Here is a 24565-nt window from a genome sequence, read left to right on the forward strand (position 1 = left end):
AGCAAAGATGTTCTAGAGAGGATTGTCTGATTATTTATTGGTTGTTCTAAATCCCTGAACACAATTTTAGGACACTGTCCATCTCTGTGCAGTGTGAAGCCTCTGTAGAATGTTCTGCCTTTAGAAGTGTCCAACGGGGTTGCATTAAAACAGCACAGACTGTGTTACGAGTGGTTTAGTGATGAATTTGTAGGATTCAAAAGGCCAGAGGAGCATTAGTAATGTTGGGGTTAACAGAGGCAGCTCATTTTAGAAATGTGGTATTTGAGTTTTTCAACATCATCCAAAGTAGGTTCACCACATTCTTTTTAACAAACTCTCCAGCACAGAGCAGATGGTTCCTCTATTAACAACCATTTGCATTTAACATATTGCAATGATTTATGTACCACATGCCACTGAGCAAAGCAAAAACATTCAGTAGCGACTAATTAGTTGACTGTAAAGACACATATCTCAATGTACAGAGCCCTCCTCTATGTTTTTTTTCATTTTTTATAGTTTAGTATTTTATCTGTGTAAAGCATTTAAATTTGAACTATGACATTCATCTTTCAATTATGGTAATGGTGTAATTATGGTTTTATTAATGCCTTTGTTATACTCTTTTTGGGGTGGGTGGTTGAGATTTGTATGTCAAAATTTCTCTGGGGACTGATCGGTCTGTCACATTTTATTGCCAAGGTGGTAGAACGCTTGTAAGTTACTCCCAAACCCACCAAAATGCTTATTTTAAGAAGTCCACTTTGCCTTTAGAATAGAATAGAATAGAATAGAATAGAATAGAATAGAATAGAATATATACTAGAGATGAAATAAGACTACTAGTCAAAAAAGATGACTTACAAAAAGTGATTAATTTTAATTGGATTTGAGTGTCATTTATTAATACACAATACCTTTTGTATCAGATCTTCTCCACTATATTGTCCACCTTAGTGAGCTCACATAATTTTCTTCCCTCCCCTGCTAAATCCCTGCTTCAATTCCCTCACAACTCATGGGTTTGCCTCTGAACTGGATGTGGTTCTTAAGTTGGTAAGCCCTGAACTTCCCCAGGACACAAGGGGTTTTGCTGCCTTTTAAAAGCAGATTACCTGAAGCCAGAGAAGAAACTGAACTACAAATTGTATTAATTCTTGCATTCTATGGAAGAGAAGTCTTAAACTCTTTTTCTGTCTTAGATGATCCTGAGACATTTTCGTCTCCTTTTTGCTGACCAACAGGGTCAACGGACATTACAATACTGTCACTGTGTGTCAAGGTGACAGCGTTAGGACTGTAGGATGAACCAATGAATCTTTAATACCTACAGTTTTCATTCTCAAGGGTTATCCATGCAAAATGTCAAAGTAGGCCATCCATCATCGGGAGGATAAATGCATGTCTGCAACCCAGAGGAAATGGGGTATAATATAACTGCATTTAGCCAGGACTCAAGGAGCCAACCTTAGAAAACCTGAACTTGCCCTGCTCTTTTTACAATTCCCAGTTTTAATTTTCATGGTGATCTCTACTGACAGAGAACCCTAGAAATATGGTAATGATAAATTTAACCTGCTTAAGTCTTTAAAGGGAAAGGAAGCAATAAAGACAGAGAATGTAAGTGCATTAATGAAGGTACAATAGAATATGAATTATATATTAGTATAAACAGTCCAGCAATATAAGAAAGTGGAAAGAATTAGTAGACAAAAAAATATTAATGACTGAAGTCTATCAGGTACCAAGTGGAAGAGCTTAGATTTGAACCCAGGTCTTTCCTGCTTCAAGCCCCCTCTACTGCCTCTCCATGTAAACCAGAGTTGGTTAGAAGCATATGCTTCAACTTAATATTTTCTTATTTTAGTTTGTGTCAAAAACTCAACTGTGGTGTGATTTCCTTTGGCATTTTATTTTGGTAGTAAAATAATATTGGAATCTTTAGATATGCTGTTGTTAGTAGCAAAATCTAATAGAATAATCAATATCAAGGAAAAGAGCAAATAATCAAATTGCAAAGAAGACTCTTGGTTTAAATTCATCAATGCTAAGCAAATATAAAGTGTATAACCCTGAGAGATATCTTTTTGCTTCTGCAGGACTCTAGTTTTCCATAAATAACATTTATATTTAATGAAAACAGGATTAACTTTGTATTGAAAATTGAGCCTGTCATTCAGTCTGATTAAACAACATGAGGTCTTGCAAATCCACATTTTACTCAGTATTTTTGTGTGTTTCTACTGTGAATAAATTTTCTGGATATACCTATATTAGGGAAAGAAGAAGGAAAACATGTCTTTCTAAGTGTGTACTGGTACTTAAATAGGACACTGGACAATTTCACCCATTAGATAATATTCAACCATTTTTAATCAATTAATAACAACTTCATATGGTTCAACCTAATATATGGAAGTAATTGTTTAGAAATAACCCTGATGCAGGGTGCCTGGCTGGCTCAGTCGGTTAAGCGTCCGACTTCAGCTCAGGTCATGATCTCACAGCTCATGAGTTCCAGCCCTGTGTCAGGCTCTGTGCTGACAGCTCAGAGCCTGGAGTCTGCTTCAGATTCTGTGTCTCCCTCTCTCTCTGCCCCTCCCCTGCTCACATTCTGTCTCTGTCTCTGTCTCTCTCTCTCTCTCTCTCAAAAATAAATAAACATTAAAAAACAAATTAGAAATAACCTCAATGCAAAAGAGACTATCAGAAGGTCCTCTAGAAACCTTCTCCCATCCCACCCTCCTCCTCCTTACTAGTGTTACTACAGTAATCTTATCTGTATCCCTATCACTACACAGATCACATGGCCTTATAATTTTCTTTGTGAAATGTCTATCAGTCCGTGCAGATGGTAGCAGTTTGAAGACAGGGACTGTGGCTTTTCATTTTTGTATCTCCAGGAATTGGCACACTATCAGGAACAAGTAAGAACTAAACATTTAAATGCTTGCATTTATTTGTATTGCATTTTGTGTCTTCTTCTTCTTCTTCTTCTTTTGTATTTTTTTCAATTCTTGAAAGGGAGGTAATATAGGTATCATTATTTCTCCAGTTACAGTGCTGGAACTAGAGTTTTTGTGATTCAATCCTCAATTAAATGATCTTTTACCCTTTTTTTCTTACATATTGTCATGTTCTCAAAAAGACTTGTAATATCACTTGTACTTAACTAAATATAACTAGTTTTTCTATTCACTTTTAAGATATAAGCAAATTATTATTAAAACTGCAAAATGTCTCCATTGCATTAGCATGTTTAATCAAATGGTTATGCTATTTCCAAAAAGGACTCCTTTCCTTTTCAAATTACCATATATTTCTGACATTCCCGTGGCTATTTGAAGTTTTTGTTATGCTTTATGGGATTTTGCACATTTTACATTCTATGTAGTGCTAAGGTTAAATAAGTGGTTGTCATGCTCTCATTTAATATCAACACTACATACTTTTCAACATGCTTTATCTCTTCCTCTAAATGGGTGACTCTGGAACACAGCAAAGGCCCCACCTTATAGACTATGTTCTTCTGACTCCCAATCTCATAATGACTAGAGAAGTGGGCAGAGCTGTGAGAAACAAAGAGCATTTGAATGGCTCTGGTGAGTTGGGGACATTCCTCTCAACCAAGACGGCCATATGCTCTACCCTTTATTCTCTCTGATCTGTAATCAGCCATGAAGCTGGCCTATAAAAAGTGCTTCTGAAGTGGATGAGATTTCCCAACTGATCTGCTCATCTTGGGTAGGAGTGCAGAAAGATGCAACATGCTATTAAAGACTTGCAAGTTACAGCTTTCCTGAGAAACACCACAATTTTTTTTTCTTCTTTTTAAAATGTTTATTTATTTATTTATTTTGAAAGAGAGAGAGAGAAAAAAAGAGGCAGAGAGAGGGGGACAGAATCTCAAGCAGGCTTCATGCTGAGTGTGGAGCCCAACATGGGGCTTGATCTCATGACCCATGAGATCATGACCTGAGCCAAAATCAAAAGCGGGACACTTAACCAAGTGAGCCACCCAGGCACCCCTAATTTTTTTTCTTTACAAAAATTTTCCCAAAGGAAATAAAACATTCCATTCAAAATATTTTTGTAATATACTTTCCATCTAAAATCCTATTTTTTATGCTTATGGTATGCTTATTGGTATACTTTCTAGCTGAGCTGGAAAACTCATTGAAGAGTCCAACCATTGCCCTAAATACCAGTTATTAATGGTCTGAATGCATTCAAGGTTATATACAGGAAAAGAATACTTTCTAGGTATTCTGGTGTCATTCAGAATTACTGGGTTGCAATCAACAAAGATATTAATTATTGCTATCTGCTTGCTTCTAAAAAATATTTTTCCATTGATGGAATTTTAAAATGTAAAATAGCAATCTATTTTATTTGTAGGTCATCAATAAGCCAATTTGCTCATGTAGCAACTAACAAATACTTATCATATCATATCATATCTATTTCATGTTCTTACAGTCTCATGATTCCAATTTCCTATAGGTCATTACCACGTTAAAAAAATTTTTTTTTACATTTTTATTTATTTTTGAGAGACAGAGAGAGACAGAGAACAAGTGGGGGAGGGGCAGAGAGAGAATGAGACACAGAATCCAAAGCAGGCCCCAGGCTCTGAGCTGTCAGCGCAGAGCCCGACGCGGGGCTTGAACCCACGAACCATGAGATCATGACCTGAGCTGAAGTCAGACACCCAACCGACCAAGCCACTCAGGTGCCCCATTACCACGTTTAAAAAAAAATGTTTTTATTTATTTGGGGGGGGGAGGGGCAGACAGAGAGGGAGACAGAGGATCCAAAGTGGGCTCTATGCGGAGAGCAGAGAACCCGATGTGGGGCTCCAATTCATGAATCGTGTCATGAGCCAAAATTGGACACTCGAATGGACCACCCAGGCACCCCAGGCCATTACCACTTTTGAGTTAAGTTAAAATATGAGCTCACTGTAGTCTTAAATAGGTGTCCATTTCAATTTCTAAAATATTAATAATGGCCCCATGACCCTTCTAGCTCCCTGGGATGAAAAATTTGGTCATACATTGTAGATACCTCTGTCTCTTTCTACACTTCACCATTGATGTCCTCAGGTCCCCGCAGAAAGGGTTACTGCCCTGCACTCTGACTTTAGAAGGTCCCCTATATCACAGTATAGAAACATTTTTAAAAAATGTTGTTTTCTTAAAATTTTTTGAAAGTTTGGTAACAGATCAAGCAGTTAGGAATCATGGAGGGGGACTTGAGATTTTACCTGAACCTCATCAACATCTCACCAGAAGATTTAGGGCTGAGAGAGCTTCAGTAGCTATGTTGGGTGTAGGGGGAGTGGAAGGCGGGAAGAAAAATCCAAGCCTCTGCTTGTATTTTTGTTTTTACTTTTAAAAAATACTGCGCACCCCAAATTACCCAAAGTAGATGTCTAGGCAGATAGGCTCCCCAGATAACTGTGCTTCTTCCCTTTCCTGACCTTGGGTGGTATAGTTTTGTCTTGATTACATATTCCATAAGATTTACATTTCAATTTGTCCATTGGTTTTTAAGATATTAAAATTATTGAATCCTATTATTTAATTATTGAATCACTGACTTATTGTTACTGATAATTCTTCTAGAGATTATAATGTATACCCTTAGTTTTTCATTACCTACTTGGAGCTAACACTGTACCACTTCATGTCAAATGTAAGAACTTGCAAACATATAGATCCATTTATCCCCTCTTCCCATGCTTTATGCTGTAGTTACCTTATGTTTTATATCCACATGTTATAAACCTCATATTAAAATGCTATACATTTTTTACACAACCATATATTTTAAAGAAATAAAGTGGAAAAATATTCATATATTTTCAATTTCCAGTGTTCTTCATTGCTTCCCAATGTTCTAAGATTTATCTGGTATCACTTCCTTTTGGCCTGAGAAGCTTCTTTCAGCATTTCTTCTAGTACAGGCCTGCTGGCGATGAATTCTCTTGGTCTTCTTTTATCTTTATTATTCTTTTAATAAGCCCTCATTTGTAAGAGATATTTTCACTGGACAGAGAATTCTGGGGTGAGAGGGTTTTTTTCTTTTTCTTTTTTCTTTCAGCCCTGTAAAAATGTTCTTCCCCTGTCTTCTGGTCTTGCTTGCTTCTGATGAGATTTTCAGTGGTCATTTGAATTGTTGCTTGCTCATATGTAATGTGTCTTTTCACCTCTTTCTGCTTTCAAGATTTTCTCCTTATCATTTGATTTCAGTGGTTTGCATATGATATGCCTAGAGGCTGCTTTCTTGATGGTCCTCTTGTTTGGGGTTCACTGTAACTTTATGCCACTGGGAAAATTTTGGACATTACTTCCTCAAATACTTTTGCTGCCCCATTTTCTCTCTTTTATCTTTCTGGGACTCCTATTACATATCTATTGGACCTTTAGATATTGTCCTAAAAGTCCCTGAAACTGGATTCATTCTTTTTTCTACCTTCTTTCTCACTGTTTTCTGATTTGGATAATTCTACAGATGTATTGTTAAGGTCACTGATGCTTTCTTCTATCAGCTCCAATCTACTCTTAAGTATATGTGGTAAAATTTTATAGAAAAATATGCTTTTTCAGTACTAGAACTTCTGTTTGGTTACTTTTTATATTCTCTGTTTCCCTGTAGGTATTTCATATAATTATTTATTAACATCACATTCTCCTACATCCTTTGGTATTGTTATAATAACTGCTTTAAAATCCTTGTGTGCTAATTCTTATACTTTTGTCATGTAGAGTTTGGTCTCAGTTGTCTATTCTTTAGAATGTGGGATATCTTTTTCTGTCTTCATATATTGTGTAATTTTTAAATTGTATCTGGATATTATGAATGCTACTTTGTAGAAACTCTAGATTCTGTTATGTTCTTCTGAAGAGTATTGATTTTACTTATTTGTTTTAGGGGGCAGGGACTGTGACTAAATTCAAACTGCACACTGTAAACTGTTTCCTATGTGATATGAGTCAAAATCTCAGTTCAGTTCTTTTAGCTTTAGCCACGCTGCTTGGAGGCTGTCCCATGCATTAGGGATTCAGGAGTTCACCAGAGATTTAGGCAGAGTTTATATATACAGTATTTGAGGTTTCTCCATCTCTGTCTCTCTCCTTTTCATATTTCTGTCTTGACATTTTAGTTGTTGTGGTGGCCTCAACCTGTCCTCTGGTATTTCAAGCCAATAAAAGAAGAGGATTTTCCATCCTGGTTTTAACTAAACCCCGTTCCCTATCATGCATGGCACAGACTGAGGCCTGCCCTTAGGGGAAAAACTGAAAAGAGGTGAAAGTCCCTCAATGCCTTTGACTCCCCTCCAGTATCTGCCTGCTTCTTATCTCTCTCTAAAGTCTTCAAATAATTGTTTTTATTTTTAGTCCATAGTTTGTAGTTATTATTGGCAGGAGAGTTAGCATGATAGGAAATGCCATTACCACAAGGAGAGCACTTGGTGTAATTTTGGGAGGTTCTTAGAACTACCTGGAAATCTTGGAATGGAGAAGTGAGAATGGAGAGAAGAACCTTCTTGCATTGGTTTGCTCGCCTGGGTAGGTTTCCATCCCAAGTTCAGGCAGATCAGTCACCACTTATGAGTCTTGGACCCAGATACAGTGTCTACTTTCCTCCAGCAGTACCATGTTGCCATCAATCTTTCACACAGCAGAACTGTCTGGGTTTAGATGGTGGCTCCTTTAATTACACATTGGAGAGTGGGCTATGGGGTCCACGGTGGGAAAATGGGCCAGTCAGAGGTGTAATTCAATGTATAACATTATTATTTAGGCATATAGTATTTCATTTGTATTCTTTCCCCACCTTGCAAATATTAGGGACAGACTTGGGTATTATTAAAACCTATTTTTCATCTCTCCTTCTATTCTGAATGACAGCTTTGCTAGGTAAAGGATTCTTGGCTACATATGTTTCCTATTCAGCACATTGAATATTTCCTGCCACCCCCTTCTGGCCTGCCAAGTTTCAATGGACAGGTCTGCTACTACCATTATGTGTCTACCCTTATAGGTTAAGGCCCATTTCTCCCTAGCTGCTTTCAGAAATCTCTCTTTATCTTTGTATTTTGCCAGTTTCACTACGATATGCCATGGAGAAGACCTATTCTGTTAAATTTGAAGGGAGTTTTCAGTGCCTCCTGGATTTGGATGTCTGCCTTCTTCCCTAAATTAGGGAAGTTCTCAGCTATAATTTATTCAAGTAAACCTTCTGTCCCTTTCTTGCTCTCTTCTTCTGGAACTCCTATGATACAGATATTATGTTTCATTGAATCACTTACATCTCTAATTCTCCCCTTGTGGTCTAGTATTTTCTTACCTCTCTTTTTCTTGGTTTCATTGTTTTCCATAATTTTATCTTCTATTTTTTTTAATGTTTATTTATTTTTGAGAGACAGAGAGACAGAGACAGAGACAAGGCACAAGTTGGGGAGGGGCAGAGGGAGACGGAAACACAGAATCAGAAGCAGGCTCCAGGCCCCAAGCCTTCAGCACTGAGCCCGATGCGGGGCTCAAACCCGCAAACTATGATATCATGACCTGAGCTGAAGTTGGAAGCCTAAATGACTTAGCCACCCAGGCGCCCCCATAATTTTATCTTCTATTTCACTTATTCTCTCCTTTGCTCCCCCCACCCTTGATGTCATGCATCTAGTTTATTTTGCACCTCATTTATAGCATTTCTTAATTCATCATGAGTATTTCTTAGTTCCTTGATCTCAGCAGCAATAGATTCTCTGCTGTCTTCTATGCTTTTTTCAAGCCCAGCTATTAATCTTATGACTATTATTCTAAATTTTTGCTCAAATATGTTGTTTATATCTGTTTTGAGCAATTCTCTAGCTGTCATTTCTTCCTGGAATTTCTTCTGAGGAGAATTCTTTCGTTTCATCATTTTGGCCAGTTTTCTGTCCCTTACGTGTTTTTTAAATTTTTTTTTTTTTAACGTTTATTTATTTTTGAGACAGAGAGAGACAGAGCATGAATGGGGGAGGGTCAGAGAGAGAGGGAGACACAGAATCTGAAACGTGTCCCTTACGTGTTTTAATAGCTCATTATGTGTCCTTCACCTGCAAGCACTATTATATTAAAATGGGGTCATACACTGTCTGGGGCCTGGCCCTCCAGGAGGTGTTTTTGGAATGTGTTGCTTGTTCTCTGTTGTTGTGACTCTGGTTGCTTTATCTCCCTACTCATAGTGGTGGTTTGGACCTACCACCAAGTGTGCTTTGATTTGTTTTTTGAAGTAACCCAGCTATATGACCTTGAGAAGACTACTTCATGTATATGAGCATGAGTCTCCACCTCTCAGCCTCCTGGAAGTGACTGACTAAGGTTTGACCCGAATGGGGTATAACTTAGGGTGCAGGCAGCCCAGGGTACTCTGGCCTGGATGCTGCCTGTGGGAGCTGTGTAGGTGGCCAGAGGAGTGCACAGCCCCAACTCAATGGCTCTGCCCATTTCCCTGTGCCTCCACCATGCCGGCTGAGGCTTCCTTTCTACTGTCACAGTCATCATCTTTCATGATGGTTATTGCAACAGTCAATAAGGTTCTTCTTTCAAGCCATTGTACACACAGACAGTAGTATAATCTTCTTAGTGTTTTTTAAAATATTTTCATCTTCCCCAATATACATTATACACAGACCTACAGTTTTTCCTCATTGCTTACTTCAAGCAATGAAATCAAAACTCAGTCTGATATTGAATATCCTCTACTACTATTACTGTGCCTGCCCTTTAAGCCCACTTTTGTAATTGCTCTCCATCTCTCCTGTACACAGAGAATCCCCTCTGCCCATTAACTATCTGTTTGACAAAATATGGTTTCCTCCAACTAGCATGTATTCCCTTCCTCATGAAGCCCCTTACAAACTCAAAACCCTGCTCAAAATCTTTCTTCATCTCAAAGCCAAGAATAATATTAAAAATAGCAAAGGGCTAAGAATGTTAAATATGTTAGAATTTCTGTGCTTTACTTGAGTCAATAGGTTTTATGTTTTTGCTGTTACTTAATTTTATTTACTTTTTACGTGGTAAAATACACATAACATAGAATTTACTATTTTAACTATTTTTAAGTGTACACTTTTGTGACATTAAGTATATTCTTATTGTTGTATGACATTCACATTTGTTGTTGGATTGTAAGTTTGTTATATTTTCTGGATAACAATTCCTTACCAGATATATGATTTGCAAGTATTTTCTCCCATTGTGGGGGTTGCCTTCCACTTTTGATAGTGTCCTTCAATATGTGAAAGGTTTTAAATTTGATTTTTTCTTTTGTTGCTTGTGTTTTTGGTATCACATTCCAGGAATCATTGCCAAATCCAATGTAATGAAGTTGTCCCCTTATGTTTTTTCCTAAAAGTTTCATAGGTATAGCTCTTATATTTAGGTCTCTGATCCATTCTGATATGGTTTAAGATAAGGATCTAAATTCCTTTTTTTTGCACGTGGATATCCAGTTTTCCCAATACCATTTGTTCCAAAGGCTGTCTTTGGCCTTTGAGTGGGATTGGCACCCTTCTCACAAATCATTTAGTTATATGTGCAAGGGTTTATTTCTGGACTCTATTATACTCAATTGCTCTATAAGTCTATCTGTATGCTGATATGCACTGTTTTGATTACTATAGCTTTGTAGTAAGTTTTGAAATAAAAAAGGATAAAACTTCCAACTTTGTGCTTCTTTTTCAAGATTGTTCTGGCCATTCAGAGTTACTTGAGATTCCCTATGAATTTTATAATGAGTTTTTCTACTTTCACAATAACTGTCATTAGGATTTTGATAAGAGATTGCACTGATTCTATAGATCTCTTTGGATAATACTGACATCTTAACATCTTTCAACTCATGAACATGAGATTTCTTAATCATTTCTTTGTCTCCTTCAATTTCTTTCAGCAATGTTTTATAGCTTTTGGTGTTTTAGTTTTTAGTTTTTTAGTTTTTAGCCTTTTTGGTTAAGTTTATTCCTAAGTATTTTATTCTTTTTGATGCTGCTGTAAATGGAACTGTTTTCTTAACTTATGCTTTGGATTGTTCATTATCAGTGTATACAAGCACAACAAATTTTTGTGTGTTGATTTTGTATCCTGTAACTTCTAAATTTTAACTTTATTTTTAAAACTAATTTTATTCAATGATATGTCCTATGAATGAAATGTGAAAACTACAGAAAAGCACAAATAAATAATATTACCCACAATTCCATGATTCTGAGCTAGCCATGCACTATATTCTTTCATTTTCTTCCCCCCCCATCATAACTATTAATAGTTTTAGTCCCATTCTGTTACTTAAGAGCATATAATGAACTTGAGTTATTTTAGTAAAGACATATGTTCATAAAAGGTCATTGCCTGTCTCCATGTCTCCTCAGCTCAAATTTCTTGAAACCCAACCCTGACTCTATCAATATTTAAAGGCCTCATTTACAAGTTGTAAGATGGTTTTTATATAATTTTTAGCTCTTTAGTTGTGGAACCCAAGAGACAAACCTCATTTGAAGACAGCTTTGGGACACATAGTGATATTGTAATTTTACCAAATATTTCTTAAGGGTGGACAAAAGGGTCCACTTCTTTTCATGGACTTGTTCTCACCCAGGGAGGAAATTATGAGTCAGAATTTTTGGTCTTAAAGCACGAATCAGACGATAATAAAAGAAACGTGTGTGTCTGGGTAGAGTGATACTCATTTATCCCGAATAGATATATGACTCTGATATCTGAAATAGATAAATTTTATTCTCTATCTTTTGACAATTGGTTGAAGCTTTGCAATTTTGGTGTTTTAGAAAAGTGGCATTACCAAAAATTTGGGCTTGGCTCCAGTTCCCTTATGGTCTTATTAAGGAATACACAAATGTGGTCAAAGGATGTCAAGTGATCGCTTCTTGGCCTTTTGGCTAAAATCAAGTGTAGGATGTCAAGTGAAAGGGTATAGATGCTTAGAATTGTTGTTTTACATGATGTTCAAAAGGGTATTCCACAGACATTCATTCATTCTGTCAATAAGTATTTATTGAATCCCTACTATGTGCCAGGCCCAGTTCTAGTTACTGGAAACAGGTCAGTGGATAAAATACAACAAGTTCCATCTGGCTCTAATTCCTGATTATGCAACAGTATCATCCTTGGCTAATTGACTTAACCATTCTGTTTCACATTTGAAAATGAGGGAGTTAGATTATATTATCTCATGGTTTCTTTCAGTTCTAAAAGAAATTATTTCATAGTGCTATGATTCTGACTATTTGGCATACACACTGCCCATATAATTCCAGTTCAGGGTTCATAATGCTATCTACTCCCAGTTTGACAAATTGTTGACTTCTCCTCCCATCATCTCTTGGCCTACCCTCCGCCTATCTGTTCTCTGTTCCCAGCAGCACTGGAAAACCTATAATTACACATGGATATCACCAGTATGTTATAATAGCTTCACTTCCCTGATGTTCTGCTAAGACCAAATGAGTAAAAGCAGACAGGGCAGCAACACAATTCCCAGACAAGGTGATATCCCTTAGCTGTACACTATTTTTATTTTTACTGGGCTCTCATTTGTTATTCATTAGCACTCTTAAGGGACAAAAGAAAGGCAATATGCATTTAACTAAAATCAGCCCGTGGTTTCAAGAATATCTTCCAAAGCAAATGAAAAAAATAAAAAAGAATATATTAAATATGAGTTAATCTTATTTTCCTTTAAATACATGATTTTAGTTTATTGCTGTAATTAGAGTTTGAGAAGTTTACATTTGAGAGAAATAGAAATCTTCCAACATCTCTATTTATCTCTGAAACATACCAGATTGTACCACTTGGCATTTCATTTTTTACATCTTTGCTGACTCTTCCATCACAATTTCTCAAACTTAAAAACAAAACAAATATCCCTATCTATTCCAATACTGTACTTAATTTCCTATCTTAAAGAACGATACACAGTACTCCCCTAGGTTCAAAAAATAAGAGCAACAGTTAAAAAAAGAAAGGCACTCCCTATCAAGGCCATACTTTCCTTAAGATAGTCTCATTTTTTCACTCAAGGTAGCAACAATATAGGAAAGATGATAGCTAAAATTAGACTTTGCTGGGAAATATCAATCTGTTCTCAGCACTGCAAATAGTTCAAACACACACACAGACACACACACACATGATGTTTTCATTTATTTCCTTATATCATACAAAAAGTCCAATAATATTAGAGACTTAAGTGAAGAAATTTTGCTACCCACATGATTTCTACTGATGCTAGTTATATGGGGTATTAATAGAGGCTTTTTGGCTAAGTTTGGGAGGCTCTGGGTAAGTAAAATGGAAATGTTTTCCTTATTATAGGATAATCTGCTAATACATATTGTGATTCTCCTAGAAGGAAATACTGCAAACATTTCCAAAATATATTTGACCATTATGGGCTTTATTTGAAGAGTAATTCTCAGAAACTAATGTAGTGTAACATTCTTACTTTGTAGATGAGGAGACTTTGCTCACAGTTGCTGGGGCTTGCCCTGAGCTCACACAGTTATTAGCATAATAGAGCTAGAACTATTTCTCTTGACTCCTAGCGAATGTTTCCTTCTAAAGAAAGACAAAAATGATTTGAGATCCTAATGTTTTGTCCTCTGTCATCTCAGTACATTCCTAATACAATATCAGTTGTCTTAGTACCAGTCACAAAGTTAGCAAGAGTTGACACAATAGCTATCCTAATTGAACAATTTTCTGGATTGGGATCTGTGAACCAATGGGATTTGTGAAGCTCCTATATCACAGACTTAAAACCTAGTCTATCCATTCACTCAATGATTTTCAAGTTGAATTTCAGGAGAAAATTCATTTCCCCAAACATAAGTATTTAAATTTCTTCCTTTTCCGCTTGCCACTGATTCAGTGACCTTATTTAGATAGTTTTCTTACCTATAAAAAGGAGGCAGAAATAGCAATGATTTATATGTGGTGTAGTCAGTTCTGGTTAAACTAAAATATTTAATTCTAAAAGTCACTTAATTGAAATATAGACCTATATTGCAATGAAATCAACATATTTTACATAATCAAATCACTATGATAAAACCCATTACTATGAAAAAAATCCATGACATTAATACATTTATTCTTGTATCTGGAGAATGAATGGAAATAGTGTCTCTACTGAACCACTGATTACATAATTCCACACAAACTCTTACACTAAATATCAACCAGTGGCCATGACCTCCTAATTTGTCAGGAAATACCTGTGATCCTAGGGACAAAAAGTCCAAGACCTTCCAAAGATGCCTACCACGGAACTAAAATGAAAAGCATAGCCCCAGAAGTTGGACATAAGAGCTGAGTGCATCCCTGTCTTCCATTGTTCGGGCATGCAGATGCAGCCAGAATGTAGCTTTTTCTACAAATGCTAAACTAAGTGAGGGAGGAAATTATTTTACTTTTTAATTATGTGGTATTTTGCCTAACTATCCTTTTGTTTCTTAAAAAGGAGACAACTTTCCTTTAATGACCCACTAGTTTAAAAAAATCTACGGCACTGGGGAATTAAGGATAAGGAGACAAGCTCTTAAACTGGGTTGTTTTTCTGCACACTAATGAAGTTCATAATTTAATTGGAGGAATTATTAGAAACATTCTCTCTTTATAATGGTGCAAACCTCAGAGGAAAATGAGCTGCTTAAGCATATATTCTCCTTGTAATTCAAGAGATCCTCAAGGATTTAAGAAATATGTTCCAAATCAGAATGGCACTCAGTTGTCCACTTAAAATGGGTTCATACCATAAATCTTGATTCTAAGCATTTCCACTGGAGTTAATGCTTTGTGTTGTTTTTTATTTTCAATTATGGTTACTAAGCTTTTCATTTGAGTGCTCTTATTTACTGAACTTCATTCTCCCTTTGAAAGAAGAGGAAATTAAATTTTAAAAATTTGGATGGTAAAATGTTATTTATGTATTTAACTTGAATAAAAGACTTAAGGATAGAATCATTGACTGCAAATTTATGAAATGCTATCATATGAAAGAGGTAGTACATTTATTCACTATAGTTACAGAAGAGCTAATGTAGTCTAATACATGGAAGTTAAAAGGAAAAGCAGATCATTCTCAATTGAAAGGTAAACTCTTAAAATAAGCTGGTGTAGTTGGTAATTTCCAAGCTTATCCATTAATATTTGTGGTTTGTTTTCATGTTTGAGGATGCACCTTAAGCAGAAGTGGTTGTGGGTATTAAAATTTATGGGAAAATATGGGGAAAAATTAACATTTAGAAAATTCAGTGCATTTCTTTATTTTTTTCTCCCCTTAGAAAATGAGACACTACCATGAGAATTTTATTTTAGCAGTGAAGCACCTAGAGCTAACACAATATGTCAAATAAGCCCAATCAAACATATAAAAATGAGTTAAGAAGTTAGGATTCAGATAAACACAGTGATCTGATACAGTGAAATACACCATATTTCAGCTGAGAGTCATGGAGAGGGTGACTCCCAGAACATTCCAAGAAGGGCAGAGCCATAATTTAAATTGTGTCCATTTAAAGATGGCTCCTTTAGGAATATTCTGGGTCTCCTATATGGATTGAGCTCACTACAGGCTAGTGTGACTATATTAGCACAATGCAGAGAGCATGAGGTTTGTAATTAGCAACATGACTTTGTCACTTTATTATTACGTATGGGATGTTTAAAAAAACAAAGTCATGGAACTTCTCTGATCCTCAGTTTTCTCATCTGTAAAATAGGGTTAAACAATACCTTCCTTAAGTTTCTTTTTTTTTTTTTTTTTAAATTTTTTTTTTTTCAACGTTTTTTATTTATTTTTGGGACAGAGAGAGACAGAGCATGAACAGGGGAGGGACAGAGAGAGAGGGAGACACAGAATTGGAAACAGGCTCCAGGCTCCGAGCCATCAGCCCAGAGCCTGACGCGGGGCTCGAACTCACGGACCGTGAGATCGTGACCTGGCTGAAGTCGGACGCTTAACCGACTGCGCCACCCAGGCGCCCCTAGTTTCTTTTTGTTTTAAGTTTATTTATTTATTTTGAGAGAGAGAGAGAGAGAGAGAGAGAGAGAGAGATAATGAGCTGGGGAGGGGAAGATAGAGAAGGGAACAGGATCCGAAGCATATTCTGTGCTGACAGCAGAGAACCTGATGCAAGGCTTGAACTTACGAGCTGTGAGATCATGACCTAAGACTGAAGTCACGATCTGAGCTGAGAGATCGTGACCTGAGCCAAAGTCAGACGCGCTTAACCAACTGATCTGCCCAGGTACCCTGCCTCACAAATTCCTTATGAGGATTAAAAGAAAGAAAGAACCTGCCAAGAACCTTGTAACTGAGTGCCACACAAATGTAAAGGTTTGTTACTTAAATATTCATGGGGGCTATTAGAATTACTTAATTCATTCCCCCCTTTTCTGATTTCCTCCTAGTTCTCAGATTATTTCAAAATTTCCTTCAGAAATTACCTCTTAAATGACAGTATTCCACAGAGTTCTGTAAATGTTCTGTAAGTGACCACAGTCATTTATAACTGCAAGGGAAAACACCATATCATATCATATCATATCATATCATTGTCATCCATTCCTTAAACTTCAACCATTACATGTAAGGCATAATTTTCAAACCTATATTTCTAACTCAAACCTCTTTCTGCAACACCAGAGCAGTATTGTTAAATCCTTGACTAAACTCTCTACTTGGATTCCTACTGAAGTCTTTCCTTCAGCCCTTCCTTCCTCAAAATCTGATTGAGGCCATCAAGTTCTATTGACTTTGCAAGCAAATCTCAAACCCTCATGTGATGATGGCTTTTGTGGAACTTAGAGAGCTTTTCTGGACTCCTCATTTGGGCATCAGGACTTGGAGTTCCAGCTTCTCCACCACTGAGCAATGTAACAGCTCTTCTTGTCTCTCCCACAGTTCCCTGCTAACCACAGCTGCACTGAAATAGCCTCTAAAACCATTGCCTTAGCATGTTTCTCACCTGCAGGGGTGCCTGGGTGGCTCAGTCAGTTGGGCGTCTGACTTCGGCTCAGGTCATGATCTCGCAGTCTGTGAGTTTGAGCCTGCATCGGGCTCTGTGCTGCAGCTCAGAGCCTGGAGCCTGCTTTGGGTTCTGTGTCTCCCTCTCTCTCTGCACCTCCCCCACTCGTTCTCTCTCTCTCTCTCAAAAATAAACATTAAAAAAAAAAAAAAAAAAAAGAATGTTCCTCACCTGCGCTTAGTTGATATATGAGAATCCAAATAATCCAGTGAAGAAATGGGCAGAAAACATGAACAGACACTTCTCTACAGAAGACATCCAGATGGCTAACAGGCACATGAAAAGATGCTCAATGTCGCTCCTCCTCAGGGAAATACAGATCAAAACCACACTCAGATACCATCTCACGCCAGTCAGAGTGGCTAAAATGAACAAAGATGTGGAGAAATGGGAACCCTCTTGCACTGTTGGTGGGAATGAAAACTGGCGCAGCCATTCTGGAAAACAGTGTGGATGTGCCTCAAAAAATTAAAAATAGATCTACCCTATGACCCAGCAATAGCACTGCTAGGAATTTACTCAAGGGATACAGGAGTCCTGATGCATAGGGGCACTTGTACCCCAATGTTTATAGCAGCACTTTCAACAATAGCCAAATTACAGAAAGAGCCTAGATGTCCATCAACTGATGAATGGATAAAGAAATTGTGGTTTATATACACAATGGAATACTACATGGCAATGAGAAAGAATGAAATATGGCCTTTTGTAGCAACGTGGATGGAACTGGAGAGTGTTATGCTAAGTGAAAGAAGTCATACAGAGAAAGACATATGTTTTCACTCTTATGTGGATCCTGAGAAACTTAACAGAAGACCATGGGGGAGGGGAAGAAAAAAAAAAAAGAAAAAAAGGTTAGAGAGGGAAGGAGGGAGCCAAAACATAAGAGACTCTTAAAAACTGAGAACAAACTGAGGGTTGATGGGGAGTGGGAGGGAGGGGAGGGTGGGTGATGGGTACTGAGGAGGGCACCTGTTGGGATGAGCACTGGGTGTTGTATGGAAACCAATTTGACAATAAATTTCATATTAAAAAACAAAAAACAAGCAAGCAAACAAAATAAAGAGAATCCACATAATTTTAGATTTCCTATGACATGGAGGGCTCAGAGGCCAAGATACAGGATTCCTTCAATGTTCTTGGAGATCCAAAGAAAGAAGATCCACAGAGAGAAGATGGAAGGGCATCTCCCAGGATTTGTCCATCCCACCAATTCCCAACTATTCAGAGGTTCTTAACATGCTGTGTTGTTCTTAAACATAATTTTTGACCTAGAATATACATTCTGCCCTGGCTACTTAAAATTCCGAAGCACATATTTCAAGATACCATGCAAATGTCATATCCTCATCAAAACTTTTCTTAGGCTTCCCAGATTAAATTAGTATCCCCTTCCCTGTCATCAGGGCACTTTACACTTTCACATGGTAAAAGCACTTAAACCAAGCCATCATCATTTTTTGTTTACACCTCTGTGCCCACTCTGGTTTCAGCTCCTTGAGAACATTGACGATGCCTAGTACATCTCTGTTATACTCACTGTCTAGCCCAGCGTCTGTCCCAGGGTGGAGAAGGAGTATTTTTTGGTGACAGAAAGAAGGAGGGTGTTATAAAAGCAGAATCTGTTAAGTAGTAGTACAGCCCAACCTCAATAATTAGGACTAATTGAGAAGAATGAACGAATGCCAGGTCCAATGCTTCAAAAGCGCCTTGCAGGATGCCTCTCACAGGAGAAGTGAAAAGTAAATATTGTGGTACATTTATTCAAATTGTGGCTAGGAAAAAGAGAACTTGCAGGGTAACTGGTAAACCTTTGGTAATTGGCAGACCACTTTCATATTACATGATTTTTCTAAATTATTTGAGAAAAATTGAAGGGATGCCCTACTGCTTTGATACTTTTAAACTTCCCTAGTGTTCTTGCTTACCTAATATCACATGTTTCTGCACTAAATATTTGAATGCCTAGCTTTAAGAAAGTGAATTCCAACCTCACTTCATACTAAGTACAGCAAATACCAAGGCAGTGACATTCGAAGAGTAAGCATTTGCAAATAGATCTGATTCCTCCTGAGGGTGAGAGTGTAGTGGGGGGAGGGGGGTGTCTTTCTCACTCCAGACACCTAGTTAGAGTGGTTCTGTTCCTCTACCTTTGCAGATCTTGGGATTAGGTAGGGAGGGTGTAGGGAGGGAGGGTGTGGTTACGAGCTGGAACAACAATGAAGTGAAGGAAACACCCAAAAAGGTAGCACATGGAACTTCTGAGCTAGCACCCCCTGGCTCCTTCCTTGGAGATAAAAAATAAGGGGACAGAAGGCAAAATCAATTCTGTAAATAGTAACAGACAACCAACTACTTGTGAGGTGTTTGGGTAGGTGCTGCAACGGGTAAGGAATGAATAAGCACCAGGGAGAAAAAATACATTGATAATTATTTTTAGAAATATTGTGTAACAAGGCGAGTAATGGAGATGTGGGTTAGAGTTTTCTAGGCCACTGAGAAAAGTTCTGACAATTCTGTCCTAAAGTTTTTGAGGTCAAAAATGATTTTCTAGGGGCACCTAGTGGCTCAGTCACTTAAGTGTCCAACTTTGGCTCAGGTCATGATCTCACAGTTTGTCAGTCTGAGCCCCATGTCAGGCTCTGTGCTGACAGCTTAGTCTGGAGCCTGCTTCAGATTCTATCTCCCTCTCTCTTTGCCCCTCCCCCACTCACACTCTTTCTTTGTCTCTCAAAAATGAATAAAAACATTACAAAAATTAAAGAAAAAAAAGAATATGATTTTCTATTATCTTAAGTCTGAAACCAGTACCCCGATACATTGCTGGTAGCAAATCTTACAGATAAATGAGCACATTATCAAATGTTCATTTGTCTTTCAGATTTAACAATTATTACAATGAATCACATTACTTCCTTGAAACTGTTCATCTCAAAGAAACAATAAATTATGCTGAGTTTATATTCTATAAAATCTACACATCTGACAAATGTGATGTTCAACTTTTCAATTAATTTAGTTACGAAAGCTTGGAAGAAAACGAAACATTTAAAAATCAAAACTTCCAATTGTGCAACTAAGAAAACATTTTGGACATTATCTCTATTTAACAGCCTGTGACTTGAACTCCCTGTCTGTGTAAAAAGATGTTCAGAACAAATATCTACTCTTCATTTCTCCTCTCACCCCTCATCTGGGTAGATTTTATTTATGCATTAGATGACCTTTTTGGCCATTAGAACCATCTTGCTTCAGCAGTTAATTAACACAAGTACCATAATTTAATACAGTTAATGCTACTTGATGCCCTTTAATGTACCTTCCATTAGTGATATTATTGTAGTATTACCCTGTAAATTAAAATGAGATCAAGTCTAAGAGAGCCACTCTTTAATTAAGGTACTGGCACACTGTACTCGTCTATTATTCACTAGAGAAAATCACCCTGATTTACTGAAGTAGGACATCCATAAGTCAGAATTAGTCCATGAAGATTATGAGGTTTATTGAACAATGTAAGTACTACAGAGTCGCTGAGATTGCCAACAGCCATGTTTCCTCTTTTCCTTCCATTATCTTAATAAATACACAATGAGAGGGAGTAAATGGAAGCAAAATAAGTATGTGGCCAAAGAAGAATAAAATTTTTATGATGGGATTATAGTTTTTGTCACCAGTAAAACAGGTATGAGGTGTATCACATGCTAAAAGGAACATAAATGCTACATTAGTCTAATAACAATCAAAACATCACCTTTACAGCAAACAATACTAGTGTAAAACATAAAGGCCAGGGAGCCTGGTTCAGTCTGTTAAGCGTCTCACTCTGGCTCGGGTCATGATCCCATGGTTCATGGGTTCAAGCCCCATACTGGGCTCTTGGCTGCCAATGCGGAGCCCACTTAGGATCCTCTGTCCCCCTCTCTTTCTGCTCTTCCCCCACTTGTGTGCTCGCTCTCTCTCTCTCAGAAATAAATAAACATTAAAAAAATCCATCAAGGCCACGTGCACATGTTGCACAAGAATTGAGAATTGGAATTCACAGTCAAGTCAAACAAAGACTCTCCTGTTTTTGTTTCATAGCTTCATATACTTCCAGGTGAAAAATCTTGTATTGCCTGTCTACTCTTCTATGGATATTTGCCCACTTTCCCCAAATAATAATGTCAATTCCCACACTATGACATGGGTGGTAGTAGAGTGATAAGTCAATAAACATCATTATAATGATAAGATATGGACATGAAATGACACATTAAATATTGCGGCCATTTAATGGATGGCCAAGAGCAGGTTCAGGGCAACAAAGGGCTTCTTATACTTTGGAAAGTTTATAATGATGAGGTCTTGGAAAAGGAACCCTTAGAACTTTCTTTTGGACATCAATTAATATTTAATCATTTTGTAGATGATTTGTTCTATGAGAAAAAGTTAACCCTACCGAAGTTTTCAAGTATAAAATGTATGTATCAGCTTCTGTGCTGAAAGGCCTGTGTACCAGAGGCAGCTCAACAGCTCTCTTTAGTGCCTCCATTTCCCTTATATAACTTAAAAGCTGGAGACACGCCTGAGCCATCAGGCCTTGCTTCCTTAGTCCCTCCCCTAAGACTAAAAATACCCCAGCCATCTGGTGCCTAGCACAGGACACGCCAGCATCAGTTTTGCCCTGAGGAATTTGGACAGAGTTTAGAGGTGACAGAGAAGGACCTGATGGAAGGAGCTCACCTCTATTGGACCTTTCTCTCTTGCCCAGCTGCTTCCTCACTAGCTTACATTTGGTGAACAGGAAAAGGCAGAAGAGGGGAGTCCCAGAGAAGGGAGGATGGTTCCTGCCAATTTCCCAGTCACCAAAATGCAGTTGGAGAATTCTAGTAGGACCAGGGATAAAAGAAAAGTGGTAAGTCTGGTGGGAGTCTACATTTCAAACATGCCACTTTTAAGAGATAGTATGTCTGACCTCAGTAGAGAATGCATCAAAAATGCCTATCACCCTTCATGTCCCTGTTCGGGCGCCAAAAAAAAAAAAAAAAAAAAAAAAAAAAAATGCCTATCACTTTATGGGGCGCCTGGGTGGCTCAGTCGGTTGAGCATCTGACTTCGGCTCAGGTCATGATCTCACAGTTTGTGAGTTCAAGCCCCGCGTCGGGCTCTGTGCTGACAGCTCGGAGCCTGGAACCTGCTTCGGATTCTGTGTTTCCTTCTCCCTCTGCCCATCCCCCTCTTGTGCTCTGTCTCTCTCTGTCTCTCAAAAATAAATAAATAAATGTAAAAAAATAATGCTGTCACTTTAAAGTGTGTTTATACTCTCTTTTTTAATCAGAGGAAACAAGAATGAATGTGCAGTAACAGAAGTAAGTCCCAACAATGGTTATATCTTAACCAAAAGCTGCACAAGATTGCCTTCTTTACAAGTGGAAGATGACAGTGTTTGCAGAAGTTGGACTCTAAGGATTTTGGCTTGGATTAAAATTTCTCAAACTGCAAGAAAACTGAATTAGATGATACTATCTAACAGTGCCGATCACACTAGGATTCAAATTCAAATCTCAGTTTATTAATTCTGTAGCACTCATTCTTGTAGATGAACAGAATACTTGTTACTTTGTTGTGGAATGCTATTGTTAATAATACCAACATCAATTATTTTTATATATTATAGTCCCCCAAAATAAGAACTGGAAACTGATTATCTTTTGCTAAGATATTTATGAGTATGATAGCTACCTTTTATTATAAATAGCAAATTCATATTTAAGGCAACAGTTCCAGATTGCCCACTCGTGGTGCCCTGCTAATACATAAACATTCCTCTACACCCTAGAACCCATAAGCTCAATAATGTACCGATACATATTTCTCTCAGAAATACTACTTTGTTCTAAAGATATCTTCATCATATGTCACCAAGACCCTACTTAAAAGTTTTTATTTGTATTAATTAATTAATTAATTAATTTTAAAATATTTATTTGGGGGGAGGTGGGAGAGTGTAAAGGGGGAGAGGGACAGAGAGAGCGAGACAGAGGATCTGAAGCAGGCTCCGTGCTGACAGGCTGACAGCAGTGAGCCCAATGTGGGGCTCAAACCCACAAACTTTGAGATCATGACCTGAGCCGAAGTCGGATGCTCAACCGACGAGCCACCCAGGTGCCCCCGGCCTTAGTTAGAAGTTTTTATTTTCTATTTATTTACTTATTTATTTTTTTATTTTTTTATTTTTTTAATTTACATCCAAGTTAGTTAGCATATAGTGCAACAATGATTTCAGGAGCAGATTCCTTAATGCCCCTTACCCATTTAGCCCATCCCTCCTCCCACAACCCCTCTAGTAACCCTCTGTTTGTTCTCCATATTTAAGAGTCTCGGGGCGCCTGGGTGGCGCAGTCGGTTGGGCGTCCGACTTCAGCCAGGTCACGATCTCGCACTCCGTGAGTTCGAGCCCCGCGTCAGGCTCTGGGCTGATGGCTCAGAGCCTGGAGCCTGTTTCCGATTCTGTGTCTCCCTCTCTCTCTGCCCCTCCCCCGTTCATGCTCTGTCTCTCTCTGTCCCAAAAATAAATAAATGTTGAAAAAAAAAAATTTAAAAAAAAAAAAAAAAAAATAAAAAAAAAAAAAAAAAGAGTCTCTTAAAGTTTTTAAAGAGGTGTCATTGCTAAAGATTCTAGACTCTTCCAGGAGGAACATGAAGCTGGAATAAAATTGAGAGTAGGTGGCCACCAGTTCCTGCTACTTCCCACAGTTAAGATTGTGAAACCTTTACTACTATACCGAGGTCATGTCCACCACTCCATTCTGTGTGCCTGCTATGGTCTTTACCTTAACATCAGTGACCTCTTCTTTCTTCTCGTGCACAAGTACAACAACACTATCAAAAGATAGGTCGAGTCAACTCTTGGAAAGACCAGGGAGTCTCAATTCTTCTCCAGTTTGTGAGGACAGGGTTGCCTTAAGGGATGCTGAAAGCCAGTAAACCTAATGGAGCCTGCCTTATTTGTTTGAATTTTATAATTGTTAATTAAATCTACATGATTTATGTACCATTTATATTCTTAAGTTCATATATTCTGACTTAAAGCTATCTTGGCGTTGTTAGAATGATTATTGCTTTGTTTTGCTGTTTTTTCCATTTTGCTGTGTATTTCACTCATCTTTAGTTTTCCCAGCTAATTACCTCATGCTTCAATTCCCATCAGTTGGTTATTCGGATAACATACCACACTTAGAAATCTGGTTGAACAGCTCTACATTAGTAGCCCTGGTTCTTATTACTTGAGGTTTTCATTAACACATCCTCAAAATTCTCAGAAACTTGCTCATGTGTGTCTCTGATGTATTCTCAGAACCAAATATATGCTCAACTATGACCATTCAGGTGTTTAAACTCTGGTCCATCTGTAATTGACCCATAAAATGAAGCAAGCCTGCCTCAGGTCCATATTTAAATGGCAGCCTATCTTTTTAAGACAGTAACGACCAA

The 24565-nt window shown here is 37.7% G+C and overlaps 1 protein-coding gene across 7 annotated transcripts in view; it reads right to left on the bottom strand.

Annotated features, from left to right (window-relative positions):
* NTNG1 (netrin G1) overlaps positions 1-24565 on the bottom strand; it is a 334190-nt gene that overhangs the window by 125562 nt on the left and 184063 nt on the right. The gene's annotated exons all lie outside the window — the stretch shown is intronic.

The sequence above is a fragment of the Panthera onca genome, chromosome C1 (assembly GCF_046562875.1).
Source record: "Panthera onca isolate mPanOnc1 chromosome C1, mPanOnc1 haplotype 2, whole genome shotgun sequence".
NCBI lineage: Eukaryota > Metazoa > Chordata > Mammalia > Carnivora > Felidae > Panthera > Panthera onca.